We start from the raw sequence: 16519 nt of genomic DNA on the forward strand, positions 1-16519 counted from the left end.
GCAAATCACAAAACCCTCCTGTGAGCAGAGCCCTCCCTGTACTCACAGAAAAGGAGCACCCCTCTCTCTGAGATGGACAGACGGCACGAAGAAAGTGAATGCACAGGACTTGCTAAGTTTCCGCCAGGTTACTACCCTTAGCCCAAAAGCTTTTGTCCTGTCATGTTTTTCCATGACTTTCTGCTCTTCATCAAATCAAGTATAAAAATGAGAAGGCTTAACTGTTTCTTCAAGTCTTTATTTCCTTATAAAAACCCCTGTGTCACATAAAACTTAAATTAAATAAACTTGTATGATTTTCTCATGTTACTCTGTCTTTTGTCAGTCAAATTTATAGGGCATTACCCAGAGAACTTAGGAGGTAGGGGGAATGCTTTTTTTTTTCTTCCCTGTACTGTCAACATTCTTCAGTGATGTATCTGTTCTCTAAAATAACATGGCCAGGTGCAGTGGCTCACACCTGTAATCCCAGCACTTTGGGAGGCTAAGGCAGGCAGATCACCGGAGGTCAGGAGTTGCAGACCAGCCTGGTCAACATGGTGAAACTCCATCTCTACCAAAAAAAATACAAAAATCAGTTGGGCCTGGTGGCTGTAGTCCCAGCTGCTCGGGAGGCTGAGGCAAGAGAATCTCTTGAATCTGGGAGGCAAAGGTTGCAGTGAACTGAGATCGAGCCACTGCACTCCAGACAGGGTGACAGAGCAAGAATCCATCTCAATCAATCAATCAGTCAATAATAAAAATAAAATGAGAAGGAACATCAGGAATAAATGATGGGTTTTAAGTAATTATCTCCTTTAGGTATTAACCTATAAAAGGAAGACAAGATACCTGTGTGAGGCACACAATTGTGCAGTGTCTTCCATCTGGAAAACAAACTTGTTCCCTGTAAGAAGGTGTTACCGGTCTTTTCCTCAGTTTAGCTAAAGGCGGGGTTCTTGTCCATCACACGGCCACAAAAATTCAGGCTGGCAGATGATGTAAAGAGTGAGTAAAGCAGGGTTTTTTTGGATGAAACAGGGGAAAAAAGAGGGAAACAGGGATCCTCTGCAAGTCCAGGGTTCCCTGCTAGAGTACCTCCCGCCTGACAGTTGAATCCCAGGTTACACAAAGGAAAAGGTGAGGCTGGACTCCTCCGCACTGCAAAGGGCACCAACTTCCAAGGCTCCACCTCAGTGGGCAGGCTTGTTGGAGTTTCTCCAGGGACCCCCTCCACCTGGCTGTCTCATTCCCCACTCTGAAGAAGTACATCTAACTCCCATTAGATCAAGGATAAGGACGGAGACAGATCTTAACTGATTCCTGCTAACGGGGGCACTGTTTTGGGGAAACAGCAGTCAGAGCACCCTCCAAGGCCTATCTAAGGGTCCACAGCCACAAGGGGCCATCGTCAAAGGCTCTGGTTGCATGACTGCTTGGAGTTTGATGGCCTGAACGCAAGAACAGACAAACCAGGATATCAGAAAACATAGAGCAAAATGAAACAAGGGAAGGGGTTAGGGCAGCTCAAAAAATCTGAGGCCTTTTACCAATTTGCACAGGGAGAGGGAGGTCAAAAGCACGACTGGCAAAACAACTTTACCTATGTGCTGCCATGTTGAGCTTCTGGGTTTCCCTCCCTTGAGCCCAATCCTAAGCCAACCAGCTGAAGGTATGGGAATTTAACTCTTCCCAGTTTGGAGGATGCACCTCAGGGGAGTGTCCTGTAGTATGGAAAGAAAATTACCTAACTGAAGAAAGGACTGAGGAGGAGAAAGGGAAAAGAAAGCCTTTCCAAAAGAGTCCCAATGGTTAAGGATGAATTCGAAAGGGGTAGACTGAAGGTGAATGGCCACCCCTCTAGAAAGAGGGGAGCAGGCATCCATGGTTCCCTGCTCTTCCTAGCACATACCAAAGGTACATGAGGGAGAGAGGGAAGAGCATCCTCTTTCCCTCTTTGTCCTTGCATCCTTGAGTCCTGGCAACCTTGGCTGGCACTGCCATGAGTGCCAAAGTGGCTTGCACCCATGAAGCAGGGAGGGCCCAGAGAACAGGAATTATCTGCTCTCACCTATGCTTCTATCCCTCCTACCATCAGTAGCTTTGGAGTTCTCTAGACCTCATTTATGCCATGGATACTAATGTGGCCTTTATCCATGAAACAGAAAGCTTGTGGTTGGCTTAATCAGTGGGAATCAACCACACTCACCTGCATTGTGCCTTTTAACCTCTGGATCCCTTAAATCGTTTTCTTTCTAGGGCTTTGACCCAAAGCTTGGAATTGGATCTGGGACAAAACTGTGTCTCTGGGGGTGCTGCACGGACTCCCTATCATAAGTCAAACGCTAAGATGAAAACTGGAACTGATTCCTCCTTCAGCAAGGGAGAGGAAAGGACGTCTTATGACACACCCATTTAAGTTGCAGCTATCCTTATGCTTGTTGGGATTTGGGGGCATAGTGCTTGACGCTGGTTAGTTCCCTTGGTCTTTCCCAAAAAGGAACCCTTCACATCATGGGCACCCTATTTATTCCAACACCTGGCAAGATTTGGAGGATAACTGCTCGGAACTAAAATATGGATCCAGATTTCTACATTACCCATCCCTTTCGTTCTTTCTGAGCTGCAGGCAGAGATTACCGGTAAGTTCACAGGAACAAGCAGGGTTAGTCTAAAATGTAAGCAAAAACTTAAAAACAACTAGTGAGTTTAGAATTTAATGACAAATGTAAGTTTTGAAACATAATTTCTCTCTGTCCAGTCCTCAATTTTGTTCAGACACAAATGATCCTAGAACTGAGTTGTTTACATAGACTTCAGTCTTGTACTTGGCCTGATTATTTGCATAAAGTGCAGCAAGAACAATTATTTCTACATAAGCCTTTTGGATTGACTTTGACGGAAGTGTGTTCCACAAGGAATCACAGATAAGAACTTTTAAAGCCCAGCCCGGCAAGTGACAGTCTTTACTGACCACAGGTAAGGAACCCTGTACAGGGACTGCATAGACAAGGGTATGAGGCCAGTTTCCCCATGGGGCTTTTTACTGGCTCTGTAAGTCCAGCTTGACTTCTTAAAGGGAAGCACACCCTTCCAGTCAAAGCCGTAGTAAAATAACTACTTTCTCCAATTGTGTCCTGTTGCAGAAGAAAAATGAATTTTTACTGCACTGACACAAACAACTAATTGCCATAAGAATACTCACAGTTTCGAAATTCTAGAGGAACCAGGCAGAGAGAAACAAACATGCTCCAAATTTTGATCATAGTTGTATATATCTTACTTAATTATTACAGGCTGTAAATACTTCAAAATAAGTTTCTTTGACGCTGAAAAACAAGGATCAGTAATATTCCAACCAAAAATCAAAAACTTCATCTTTCTAAATTCAGTCTATATGTAGTTAAGTCTTGTTTTGCTTGATATCCGTGAATATTTCAGCTTTTTATGAGTCCTGTACATTTTCCTTTACTCTAGTGTTACAATCTCTAAAGTTATCAGAAGCCCGTATTTGAGAGCACCTATTAAAATTCTAGAGCTCATTATAAACCATCTTTTGAAAAGAATTAAAATAAGACAACAGTTGTCTGTGAATAGCAAAACGTCCAGGGTAGTCACAGTTAAAAACACAATTGACAAAGAAGTTTGGTTATGTCTGTGGTTTACAATAATTTAACAGAATAACCTTAATTATGATAGCATATACTCAGACATTAGAATTCTAGAAATCCCATGCAATTTTGGAATAAGTATTAGCATTATTTACCAAAAATATAACCTAAAGATTGAACATCATTTTGGCAATCCCATGTACCTGTCAAAATAATCCCATTTAACTCTCTTTGTTGGGCACTTCAGGGGCCCTCTGAAGTATTCAAAAGACAATTTTGAAATTGAAGTTTGATTTTGGAGAGTCTGTTAAATGTTCAAGGTTTAAAACACTTGATACTATGAAGTAGGGTTCCAGATTATCATAAATTATTTTGCCACAATGATTTAGAAATTTAAAGAAGGACAAACCTTTTACAACCCCTTTGAATTTAGCTAATATGTTCACACAGAGAACCTCTTCTGCAAGATGAATTTCCACAATTCTTCCACCACTTCATTGGACCTTCAGCTTTTTCCTAATTTAACTCAAAACAATCCTTTAACCTCGGCAAAAGTTTGTATTTCCATGCCTTCTTATAACCTTTTACTAAAAACCACACTTTTCTTACACACCTTGCAAGTAAATCTACTACCAGTAGTCTCAATTATATGTAATAATGGTAACTCCTAGCAATTTTTAACTTTAAGGTAAAACTGTGTAAGTTGCTTCAATTGTGTGTTAACTGCAACCAAGGTTTTTCTTCTCAATTAAGGGCGGGGTTAGTTCCATTGTTCCCAGGCCCTACCAATTATCAAATAGTTCTCAAATCCCAAATAGCAGTTTGCAACCTCAAAACATTTAGCAAACCTTGCATCTGATCTGCATTTTAGCAATAGTCTTTAGGGTTACTTTTATTTCTCAAAGATTAAAGTCCCGAGAACTGAAGAGTTCCACAGCTTTTCACTTTCCATTAAAAACTATTAGATCCAAGCACTTGTCCTTCTTTAGCCCAAAGTAATTAAGAGTGTTTTTTAGCAGACATCATATATACACACACACACATATATAACTACATGAGCAGGCAGGAGAAAACCCAGTCCCTGGATGGGGTTCTTCCTGAGACAGGACTAGGAGAACGTGCAGGTATCAAACCAGAAAGAAATTTATTCCCTAAGATAGGATCACTATCCAAAGCCCTGCCAAGCAGTTTTGTCCATGACCCCTGGATGTAAAACAAGATGGAGGCTTGATTTCACAACCAAACCTTTGCAGAAAATACAAACAGTGTTAGTTAAGGGGCCTGGCCTAGTAAAAACGTCTTCAAAAAGGAAAACAAAAATTAAAGGTTAACTGCTGCGGCGGTGGAGAAGAGGAAAGAAAAAAAAAAAAACGTTTAAAAATGCCAGGGGAAGAACCTCTTCTTATGCAAGTGTTTCCTCCACCAGGGAGATTAGCTCAATTACTTTACCACGGAGTGAACCCCTTGACTGAGACGGGGGAAGGATGCAGCTGCCACGAGTGCAGGACTCTTGGGCCATGTGTCCTAGCGCCGGCAGGGACAGGACAGGGGAGCAAGGAACCCCCAACTCGCCTGTCGCTCCCCAAAAAGGAACGAAAGGGCCTTTCCCCTGACCCCCAGGAGCAGCGGTGTTTGGGCCATGTTTCTCCCACACTCAGAAGTCCGAGGATGAAAACACTTAGGAGCAACAGTGAGAGGTTTTGAATCCCCATTTCACTCACCGCTTCTCCAGCCCCCACGCTGCATGACAAAAATGTTGCAGGACTTCTCCTTGGCTTAGCTAAAGACGGGGTTCTTGTCTGTCCCACCGCCATGAAAATTTAGGCGTGCAGACAGCTTCCAGGGTGAGTAAAGCAGGGTATTATTATTGGGAGAAAAGGGCAAAAAAGGGGGGTGGACGGAGAAACCGGGATCTTAGACAAGGCCAGAGTGCCCTGCTGGAGAGCTTCCAGCTGACCCTTTGAATCCCAGGTTCCTAACAGGAAGAGGCGGGGCCAAGCTCCTCCTCGCTGCAAAGGCTGTGACTTCCGGAGGCTCCACCTCAGAGGGAAGGCTGGTTGGAGTTTCTCCAGGGACCTCCTCCCACTTGACTGCCTCAAAGGCAGAGTAGAAGCTGCCATGTTGGCCTGGACATGGTATTTGGACAAACTGAAGAGGGACCAAGATGCTGTTCCTCAGTATTATTTGATCACATGAAGAAAAGCAAGGAACACAGAGACGCAGGCTGTCACTATCACTCTCTAGAATGTTCTAAGAAACCAAGAGAACAGGGGAGGAGAGTAAGAGCTCATATTAACATTTCTGCCCGATACTGGAGACAAATTCGAGGGAAAGCAATTACCAAAGTCACAGAAATGAAAAGCAGTTTGGGTGGGAGTGCTGAAGAAGGGCAGGCTGTGTCGGGGAAGGTGCTGTGGCATGGGTGGCAGGCATGAGGGCAGCAGGCCCTTTCCAGGACTCTGACTGTGACAGTGCTGTCTTCCTCGTTCATTTGAATATATTATTCACCTCTATATCACAGATTCTGTCCTAGAAGCTGAGCTGAAATGGAATGAAATATTAAAAATCCAATTGGTAAAACTGCCACAAGGGATTCTGCTAACCACTTGGTTGGAGATGAGGCTTCGCTGTGATAGCTTCAAAACTTCGGCAACCCTTCAGCTACTATCTACTATTTGAACTACCTTTCAAAACTCCCTCCCCAGCAGTTTTGTTTCCTGTGGTCTCATTTATCCAGTCAACCATAGTCCAAAAATAGGTGAATACAGTATAATAAGATACTTTATGTATATAATAAGATACATTTATGTAACTTTTATTAAAATATATTGTTACAATTCTTCCATTTTATAATTAGGCATTGTTGTGAACCTCCTACAGTGCCTAATTTATAAATTAACCTGATATTTATGTATGTGTAGGAAAAAACAGAGTATATATGGGGTTAGTATATATTATCCATGGTTTCAGGCATCCCCCGGGGAGTCTGGGAACATATCACCTATGGACGAGGGGACTAGTGTATTGCCTTGGTTTGGGCTGTTGTAACAGAATGCCACAGACTAGGTGGCTTATAAACAATAGGAATTCATTTCTCATACTTCTGGAGGCTACGAAGTCCAAGACTAAGGTGCCAGCAGCTTCAGTGTCTGTCAAGGGCTCACTTCCTCATGTAGCTCTCTTGCTGACTCCTCACCAGCATGGAGGAAGTGACCAGAGAGTTCCCTGGGATCTATTTTATAAGGGCAATAATCTCATTCATGAGAGCTCTGACCTCATGACCTAGTCATCTTTCAAAGGCATCAGCTCCAAATACCATCATGCTGGAGATGAGGTTGCAACGTATAAATTTGGAGGGAATGTTCAGTTTATAGCATATATCCACTGATTTGCGCAGGTCACAGCAAACTCAAGGGCAAAATCTTTACCCTGTTCACAGTCTGTGTTGAAGACATACACTGACTGGTGCAAGTGAGGACAATGGAGGTTAGATTGCAGAAAAAACAATAAAATCCCGCAGAAGAAAACCCATGATGAGAAAGGAGTCTGCATAGAGGACCGGATACAAAAAGAGGTCTCAAGAAAGGAGCACAATGAATCCAAGCACAGAGTGAAGCTGGAGTTGGAGACATTTTGACCTAACCCTCAGAGATTGTGTAAGCTGAGAAAAAAAAAAGGCTATATGTAGTTGTAAAATTAAAAAATGAGAATAGGAAGGTGAACTGACAGAATAAAGGTCCGTAAATTCAAAACTATAGAAAAAATGCCAAGGAACTCTGTCAAGCACCAAGATCAGAATTCCTAAAGTTTGGGAGGTTAAGAGCAGGTAAGCACCACCATTCACGTTGCTAGAACGAAGTAGGAGGTGGGGCTCAAGGACCCGACCAAACTGAGGACTAGCTAAAACAAGTGGGAGAGGAAGCACTTCCCCATAAGACACATCCACTAACGTGCCATGTCAGTTTACCATTTCCATGGCAATACCCAGATGTTATACCTCCTTTCCATGGCAAAAACCCAGCAGCCCAGAAGTTACCACTCTTATCCTAGAAATTTCTGCATAAACTGCTCTTTAATTTGCATATAATTAAAATTGTGTTTAAATATGAGTGTGGAACTACATCTGAGCTGCTACTTTGGGCACACTGCCTATGGGGTAGCCTTGCTCTGCAAGGAGCAATACCTCTGCTACCACTTCAGTAAAAGTCACTGTTTAATACCACTGGCTCACCCTTGAATTACATCCTGGGTGAGGCCAGGAACCTTCCTGAGCTAAGCATCGTGAACACAGCAGTGGTGATTTGCTGCCACAGTACCAGAAGCATCAATGGGACAGAACTCCGGAATCGCAGGGTGCAGGGAATGGCACGTAATAGAGAAAGGGAAGAAACCGAGACTGTCTGGTTGGAGTTAACAATAAAAATGTTAAATTGACTTCACCGACAAATCAGTGTTGGGGTCTAAAGGCATGTGGAGATAGCCTGTGTTGTTAGAACACGTCAGGGAATGTATCAGTCTTCCAGGGCTGCCACCAAAATACCACAAACTGGCTGGATTAAAGCTACAGAAATTTATTTCCTCACAGTTCTAGAGGTAAGAAGTTTGGAATCAAGATGCCCTCAGCCTTCTCGCTATATACTCACATCTCACGTGCCCTTTCCTTTTTTCGTGTACGGAAAGAGAGAAACTCCGCCGGGTGCAGTGACACAGGCCTGTAATCCCAGGACTTTGGGAGGCTGAGGCGGGTAGATCACGAGGTCAAGAAATCAATACCATCCTGGCCAATATGGTGAAACCCTGTCTCTACTAAAAATACAAACATTAGCTGGGCATGGTGGCATGCACCTGTAGTCCCAGCTACTCAGTAGGCTGAGGCAGAAGAATTGCTTGAACCCAGAAAGCGGAGGTTGCAGTGAGCCAAGATCGTGCCACTGCACTTCAGCCTGGCGCCTGGCAACAAAGCGAGACTCTGTCTCAAAAAAAAAAGATAAGTTTCTGAGTAGCTAAGTTTTGGAACTCTAGAGAGCATGATCATCAATAACCACTCTCTTTTAGGACACCAGTATTGAGGTAAATCACAACTGCAATATCCAAACTTCCGTGAGAAAGAGTGAGATTACCAAAACTTGACTCAGGTGCCCATTTAATTAATAATTCTACCAGCACTGCACATGATGGGGAAGTGATTGTTTTTCAAAGAAAGTATGGGATGTCGTTAGAAAAACAAATGGGACGCTGGACAGGAAAAGCAATAGATGTCCACTAGGAACAACCACCTGAAATGTGGTACTTGAATATCGATTTGAAAAGCTGCGAGTATTCATATTAGCACTGACAACAGAAAAATGTGGCCTTGCTTTTCTTTCCCACAAATGCCCACCACAGGTATCCTCTACCTCCAAAGGCATTGTAACAAAATCCAGAAGTAAGGATGCTATTTAATGGCAGCGAGCATCTGTCTAGCCAGCTGCCTTTAAATATTGGTTCAGTATTTGCTGACTTTGAAAGAGTTGTGTGCCCTTTTCCTGGTTGGGTACTGCTGCCACTGCTATTTTGTCACCTTTCTGAATTTCAGTATGATCTTCATTTTAGTGTCCAGTGAATCAGCCAACTTAGTAAATGTGGATATAAGTGGATCACCTGAGGTCAGGAATTCGAGGCTACCTTGGCCAACATGGTAAAACCCTATCTATACTAAAAATACAAAAATTAGCCAGGCCTGGTGGCAGGCACCTGTAATCCCAGCTACTCGGGAGGCTGAGGCAAGAGAATCGCTTGAACCCAGGAGGCGGAGGTTGCAGTGAGCTGAGATCACACCATTGCACTCCAGCCTGGGTGACAAAAGTGAAACTCCATTTCAAAAAATAATAATAAGACATAAATTCCACCCTGACTATCCTCTAACCTCTGATGCCCAGGCCTTGTATCCCCAGCTAGCATCATGAGACATCATATTGGTCTTACCTCATAAATCTCAGCAAAAACACTGTCATGATGCAATCAAGAAAAGTCTAGGTACAGACTAAGCAGCCTTTCAACTATGTTTGGGCATTCTGAAGGCTGGCCTGTTTTTGAAATAGCTCTCTTAAAGACCAAATGGGGAAAAGCCAAGAGCTCCGGGCAATACTTCAAAAGTCAACAGCTGCTCTGCACTCCTAGTCAATCCCAATTTGCCACTTGGCTGCTTGCTGATGAGCTGCTTGTATGAGTATCTGATAGCACCATGGTGTATTTCCCAGTTCACCCATTGACTCGTCAAGCTTTGGGCAAGGTATCTGGTATCCCAGAAGTTTGGCTTCCCTGCAAAACAGCTTGTCATAAGAGAAAGAGTATTTGATTGGAAGTCGAGAGTCCAGTTTCAGGTCTGAACTGCTCATAATGACATAGATAGTACTGGGCAAGCCCCTAAATGTCTTTGAGCCTTGGCTTTTGGGGTTTTGCTGTTATTAACATTTTACAATGTGACTTTCAAATGTACAAAGGGAGAAAGAATCAAATAGTCCATTCAATGACTTATTGTTTAGTTGCAACAATTATCAACTTGTGGTCAATCTTACTTATTTATGCTCTAACTCAACTTCTGGGTTATTGTAAAATAAATCCCAGTTCATATCATTATATCCATCAATACTTCAGAGTGTATTCGTGAAAGATTAGAACTACTTTGTTTTTAAAAAGCCAAAATAACATTAAATACTAAAAATTGACCATAATTAATATTTTCAAATATCTAGTGTTCAAATTTCTCTAATTGTCAACTTTTTCAAAATACTTTTTGAATAAAATCCAAAAGATGTCCATAACATTTAATTGTTAAAATGTTTCTTAAGATTCCTGTGAACTATAGATTTCCTCTTTCTCTTCTGCTTTCACTGTCTCTCTCTTAAACTTTCTTCACCCCTTAACCTCTTCTCTCCTTCAGTTTATTTGAGGGGAAGAGCCTAGGTCATTTGTCAATAGAGTTTCTCAGTCTGGACTTTGCTAATTGCTTCCTTATACTGATATTGAATATGTTCCTCTGTCTCCTATACTTTCTATAGTTACAGCTAGAAGCTTGATCATTTCAGGTACTCATTTTTTTGTAAGAATGATTCTTAGGTGGTATTGTTTACCTCCATTATGATGCATTTAATGTGTAGTTGTTTCTCCTTTTGAGTTGTTAGCTGCCATTGATAATCACTGTCTAGATCCATTATTTTCATTAGTGGGAACCTCTTCAATTAGACTACTTAGTCCCTGCAACATGACCCCAAAAGTCTTCAATAACTTTCTTCATTTCTGGAATGATAAAAATTTTTGTACAGTTCCCCAGATACGAAGTTAGTCATTTTTTCCAAGGAATCCTGCTTTAGACATCGTTTTTACATATTCGAAATGAGAATTATTTATAATTTTTCTTATTAAAAATTGAATATATTCAAAAGTAAAGAAAATGGCGTAATGAACTACTTATTATCTATGCATTACCCAGCTTCAACAATTATAATCTCAAGTAAATTTTGTTTCATTTATATTCACACCTACTTTCCATCCACCACCCTATCATTTCCCACTGAATTCTTTCAAGCAAATCTCAGATATCATATTATTTTATCTCAAGATATTTTGATGCATATCTGAAAGATCAATACCATTTTCTTTAAGTATAACCACGATTCCGTTATCACACCTAGATAAATTAACACTAATTCCTTAATATCATTAAATATCTAAGACAGTATTCAGATTTTCCTGATCATCTCACTTTTTTTAGTTAGTTTGCATAAAGATTGACAGTGTTAAAAATTCAATTAGTTGGCCAGGCATGGTGGCTCACTTTTGTAATCCCAGAACTTTGGGAGGCCAAGATGGGTGGATCACTGAGGTCAGAAGTTTGAGACCAGCCTGACCAACATGATGAGACCCCGCCTCTACTAAAAATACAAAAATTAGCTGGGTATGGTGGCACCCACCGGTAATTCCAGCTACTTGGGAGGCTAAGGCTAATGCAGGAGGATCGCTTGAAGGTGGGGGATGGGGAAGGGGTCGCGGAGGTTGCAGTGAGCCAAGATTGTGACATTTCACTCCAGCCTGAGCAAATGAGCAAGACTTCACCTCAAAAAAAAAAAAAAATTCAATTAGTTGATGTGTCTCGTCTCTTTTAACCAAAAGCTTCTTCCTTTTTATCGTCTCCTTGAAATATATTTGTTAAATGAAATAAGTCTTCAGACCTGTAGAATTTCCACAATCTACATTCTGTTAATTGCATATTCATAGTGTTGCTTAACATGCTCCTCTGTCCCTAGTCTAATTACATAGCTCTCAGCATACGCTAATTCTTATGATGCAATCAAGAAAGTTAGTAGTTAGATCTGGAGTTCAATCAGATTCAAGAATTTTTTTTTTCTACAATAACACATGTTAGATGATATGTACTTGAATTAGGAGGCCATAGTATCTGGCTCTCTCTGTTTTGTGATATTAACAGACATTAATCATCAATGTCTAGACCTACTTTTGTATTACGAATTGCAAAATAGTAATGCTCTAGTTGTATCATTTCTTCTTCACTTCTTAACTAAATGTGTAGATAAAGAAAAATGTCCCAGGCCAGGTGCTGTGGCTTGTGCCTGTAATCCCAGTGCTTTGAGAGACTGAGGAGAGAGGATCGCTTGAGTTCAGGAGTTTGAAACCAGCCTAGGCAACATGGCGAAATGCTGTCTCTAAAATAATTTTTTTTTAATTAGCTGGGCATGGTGGCATACACCTGTAGTCCCAGCTACTTGGGAGGCTGAGGTGGGAGGATTGCTTGAGCCCAGGAGACAGAGGTTGCAGTCAAGATTGAGCCACTGCACTCCCATCCTGGGTGACAGGGCAAGACCGTCTTAAAAAAAAAAAAAAGAAAAGAAAAGAAAAAGAAAAATGTCCCTTAGCTAACTATTGGATTGCTCTGAGGTACAGGTCAGTTTGGAAAGACAGGATATATGCCTCCATGCTCACAAATTTTCAAAACACTGAGTTGCTTCCTTAGCATCCTTCAAAATGGAGCAGTAATGGTATTTTCCTTTTCTTCCTCTATTTTTTTAAAAAAAATTAGAAATGGGATCTTGCTTTGTTGCCCAGTCTGGCGTCAAACTCCTGGCCTCAAGTGAGCCTTCCACCTCAGGTTCCCAAAGTAGTGCGTTCCAGCCCAGGTGACAGAGCAAAACCCTGGCTCAAAACACAAAATAGTGTAACCCAAAGCTGCCTCCTTACAAATTTTAACGATGATCTAGAGGTTTCTCCATACCGCAGAGAGCTATAACCTGGCTAGATGTGTAAATGGACTGCAACCTACTCTTGTAACAAGTACCTGAGTCACAGCCAATCACAGAAGCCATACTTTACACACAAGCAGCCCACTTTTCAGTGTTCAAGCAAGGCGGACGCCAAGCTGTAACCGATCTAGCTGTTCTTGTATCTCACTTCTGTTTTCTCTACCTCACTTTCCTTTTTCAGTCCCCAAATCCTCTCTGACCACCACGTCAGGAGGGGAATGACTCTGAACTTCCTCTGGTGGGTGAGGGGAGGGTGTGGCATGTGTTGACCAATTCATAAACTGTTTTTTGTTCAATTAAACTCTGTTACACTTAATTTGTCTAAAGTTTACAGGGCTTGAGCAAAGAACAATTTAACAAAACATCAATTAAAAAAAAAAAAAAAAGCAAAGCCAACAATATGTAGCTCTTCTACAGAGTCTGAAAAAGTTAGACAGAAACCTCCTCTATTAGTTTTCTATGGCTTCTGTAATAAACTAGCACCGGTCCGGCCAGGTCCCGCCGTGCCCACCAGCCATGAGCTCCACGCAGTTCAACAAGGGCCCCTTGTACGAGTTGTTGGCCGAAGTCAAGAACCAGCTCCTGTCCAAGTATGACCCTCAGAAGGAGGCAGAGCTCCGAAGCTGGATCAGGGACTCACCGGTCTCTCCATCAGCCCCGACTTCCAGAAGGGCCTGAAGGACAGGATTATCTTATGCACACTCATGAACAAGCTACAGCCAGGCTCAGTCGCCAAGATCAACCGCTCCATGCAGAACTGGCACGAGCTAGAAAACCTTTCCAACTTCATCAAGGCCATGGTCAGCTACGGCATGAACGCCGTGGACCTGTTCGAGGCCAACGACCTGTTTGAGAGCGGGAACATGACGCAGGTGCAGATGTCTCTTCTCGCCCTGGTGGGGAAGGCCAAGACTAAGAGGCTGCAGAGCGGGGTGGACGTTGGCGTCAAGTACTCGGAAAAGCAGGAGCCGAACTTCGACGACGCCACCATGAAGGTCGGCCTGTGCGTCATCGGGCTGCAGACGGGCACCAACAAATGCGCCAGCCAGTCGGATATGACCGTGTACGGCACGAGGAGGCAACTCTACGACCCCAAGAACCACATCTTGCCCCCCATAGACCACTCAACCATCAGCCTCCAGATGGGCACCAACAAGTGTGCCAACCAGGTGGGTATGACGGCTCCTGGGACGCGGCGGCACATCTATGACACCAAACTGGGAACTGACAGGTGTGATAACTCCTCCATGCCCCTGCAGATGGGCTACACGCAGGGCGCCAAACAGAGCGGCCAGGTCTTCGGCCTGGGCTGGCATATATACAACCCCAAGTACTGCACACAAGGCACAGTGGCCGACAGGGCTCCCTCCAATGCTGGCGACTGCCCGGGCCCAGGGGAGGCCCCTGAATATCCCCTTACTACCAGGAGGAGGCGGGCTACTGAGGCTCCCAGCGTGCTCTCTCTCTATGCCGTTGTCTCCCCGTCTCCCCGTCTCCCCGTCTCCCCGTCTGGGTTTCTGGGGTTTTCTGTGTTTTCATCTTTTTTTTTAATTAACCTGTTCAGTGCTGCCAATCAGCCGAGGGTCTATGAGTGGTTCCTGGGATCAAGAAGCCTCCCCCCTACCTTGATCCTTTGCAGGACTGAGCCACCAGGCTGGGGTGGGGAAGGGGTCAAGGCCGTATCCTGATACCTGTAGGGTCAGGGTCCCTGCTGGCACGTCCAGGCTGTAGGCCGAGCTGTGCTGGGGAGAAGAGGCCTGGGCTTGGAAGGAACCGGTCCCTGAAGATTTCCGTTTGCCTCGTCTCTTCTCACTTTTGTCACCCGATCAGTTTGTGGTTTCTGTACCCACAAAAGTTTCAGGAAGTATTAACAAAAGAAAAATACTTTTTTCCACCCCAAGGAATGGGGCGGGGACAGTGGAGAGGGTGCTGGGCAATGAGTGCCCTGGTAAGGGGGCCTGGCCACAATGCTATAAATGTCTCAGGCTCCCAACTGGCTGGATTTCCTTCAGACCCTCAGACCAGCCCCGGGGCCCGGTGGGGAAAGTGAGGCCTGTACAAGGAAGTGGAATTCAGAGTTGTTGGAGCCAAGCCTGACCCTGTCTCCATGCTACCCCGCCCCCCTTGTAGCCTCAGTGGGTTTTTTTCCGTTGTTGCTGTTGCACAGGCTGGAGTGCCGTGGGGCAATCTTCACTCACAGCACCTCCACCTCCCGAGCTCAACGGATTCCCCTGTCTCAGCCTCCCAAGTAGCTGGGACTGCTCCACTACGCTGCCTAATTTTTGTATTTTTGTTAGAGACAGGGTTTCATCATGGTGGCCAGGCTGGTCTCGAACTCCTGGCCACAGGTGGTCCCCCCCTCCTCGGCCTCCCCAAGTGCTAGGATTAAAGGCGTGAGCCACTGTGCTTGGCCCCTCAGTAGGTTTTCAGGAGCCCCAGCCCTCCTCCTCCCCTTCTGGGCCTGACCAGCTACACTGCGCCATCTCCTCGGGCAACACACCCGCCAAGTACTGCACAGGAGCCCTCACACAGGGTCCCTGCTCCATAAGATAATGTGAAACCCAACTGTGGACCAAACACAAAAAACCCCTGTTTGTAAGAAGAGAAAAATAAAAAATTTAAAAAATGAAAAATAAATAAAACTAGCGCCAACTAGGTGGCTTAAAGTGGGAGAAATGTATTTTCTCAGTTTTTTGGCCAAAAGTCCAAAATCAGGGCCTGCCACTACGGCTCATGCCTGTAATCCCAGCACTTTGGGAGGTCAAGGCAGGAGGATCGCTTGAGGCTGGGAGTTTGAGACCAGCCTGGGCAATATAGTGAGACTCAATCTCTAAAACAGAAGAAGGAAAAAAAAAAAGTTAAAAACAAAACAAAAAAACTAAATCAGTGTGTGGGCAGAGGCTCTGAGGGAGATTCTGTTCCTCAGAACTTCCAGCTTCCGGTGGCTATCAGCCTTCCTTGGCTTGTGACTAGGTCACTCATCTTTCTTTGTCTTCACATGGCTTCCTCCTGTCTATCTCCTCTATGCATCTCGTATAAAGACCTGTCATTACATTTAGGAGCTCCTTGGATAATCCAGGACAAGCTTCTCTTCTGAAGAAACAAAATTATATCTGCAAAGACGTTTTTTGTGGAGAAGGCAATATTCACAGGCTCTGCAGATTGAGAGGTAGACATACCTTTTTGGAATGGGGGTCAAAGGAGAAGGAACTTGAGGCTTGAATATCCGGAAGTAAATACTCTGGTGCAAAGGGATGCTCATCTATGATTGGCTGAAGCATGATACATAGTCATGCCTACCTTCAACCATCTCCAATCAACCATCTCCACAAGGAAGCATAACTAAAGAAAAAAGCGTAAATGGGACTGGTGTTTCTGGTTTTGGGAATTTCTATTTAGAAGTTTAATATCTGTTTTCTGAGATAAAAATCAGAGTAAGCAAAAAAGAAGAAGAAAGCATAATCACTGACTAGAAGGCAGGGCAAAAGCAACACCTTCTGACTCTAAAGTGCTTAAGGTTGAAGGTAGGTCCAGACACAAACCCTTAAGACTGTTTTCAGTGCTCCTTTCCCGCCTTTAGTAACGAAAAAGCTAATTACACAAAAACTTCATTAGGAAGCTAAATTGTGGTGC

General features: G+C 43.6%; 1 long non-coding RNA gene and 1 pseudogene across 3 annotated transcripts in view; one reads left to right on the plus strand and one right to left on the minus strand.

The window, feature by feature from the left end:
* LOC118151398 (uncharacterized) overlaps positions 1-16259 on the minus strand; it is a 41369-nt gene extending 25110 nt beyond the window's left edge. Inside the window, exons 1-2 of one of the 3 annotated variants that reach the window (XR_004739652.3) lie at positions 16066-16257; positions 14578-14726 (exon numbers count right to left, since the gene is read on the minus strand). This is a non-coding gene — a long non-coding RNA (uncharacterized LOC118151398). Of the gene's footprint in view, positions 1-5311; positions 5579-14577; positions 14727-16065 lie in introns of those variants that run through there. The other 2 variants (XR_004739651.3, XR_004739653.3) reach the window with 2 other exon arrangements.
* On the plus strand, positions 13135-14330 carry LOC108590579 (calponin-2 pseudogene; annotated as a pseudogene).
* Positions 16260-16519: the final 260 nt, after the last annotated feature.

The sequence above is a fragment of the Callithrix jacchus genome, chromosome 2 (genome assembly GCF_049354715.1).
Source record: "Callithrix jacchus isolate 240 chromosome 2, calJac240_pri, whole genome shotgun sequence".
NCBI lineage: Eukaryota > Metazoa > Chordata > Mammalia > Primates > Cebidae > Callithrix > Callithrix jacchus.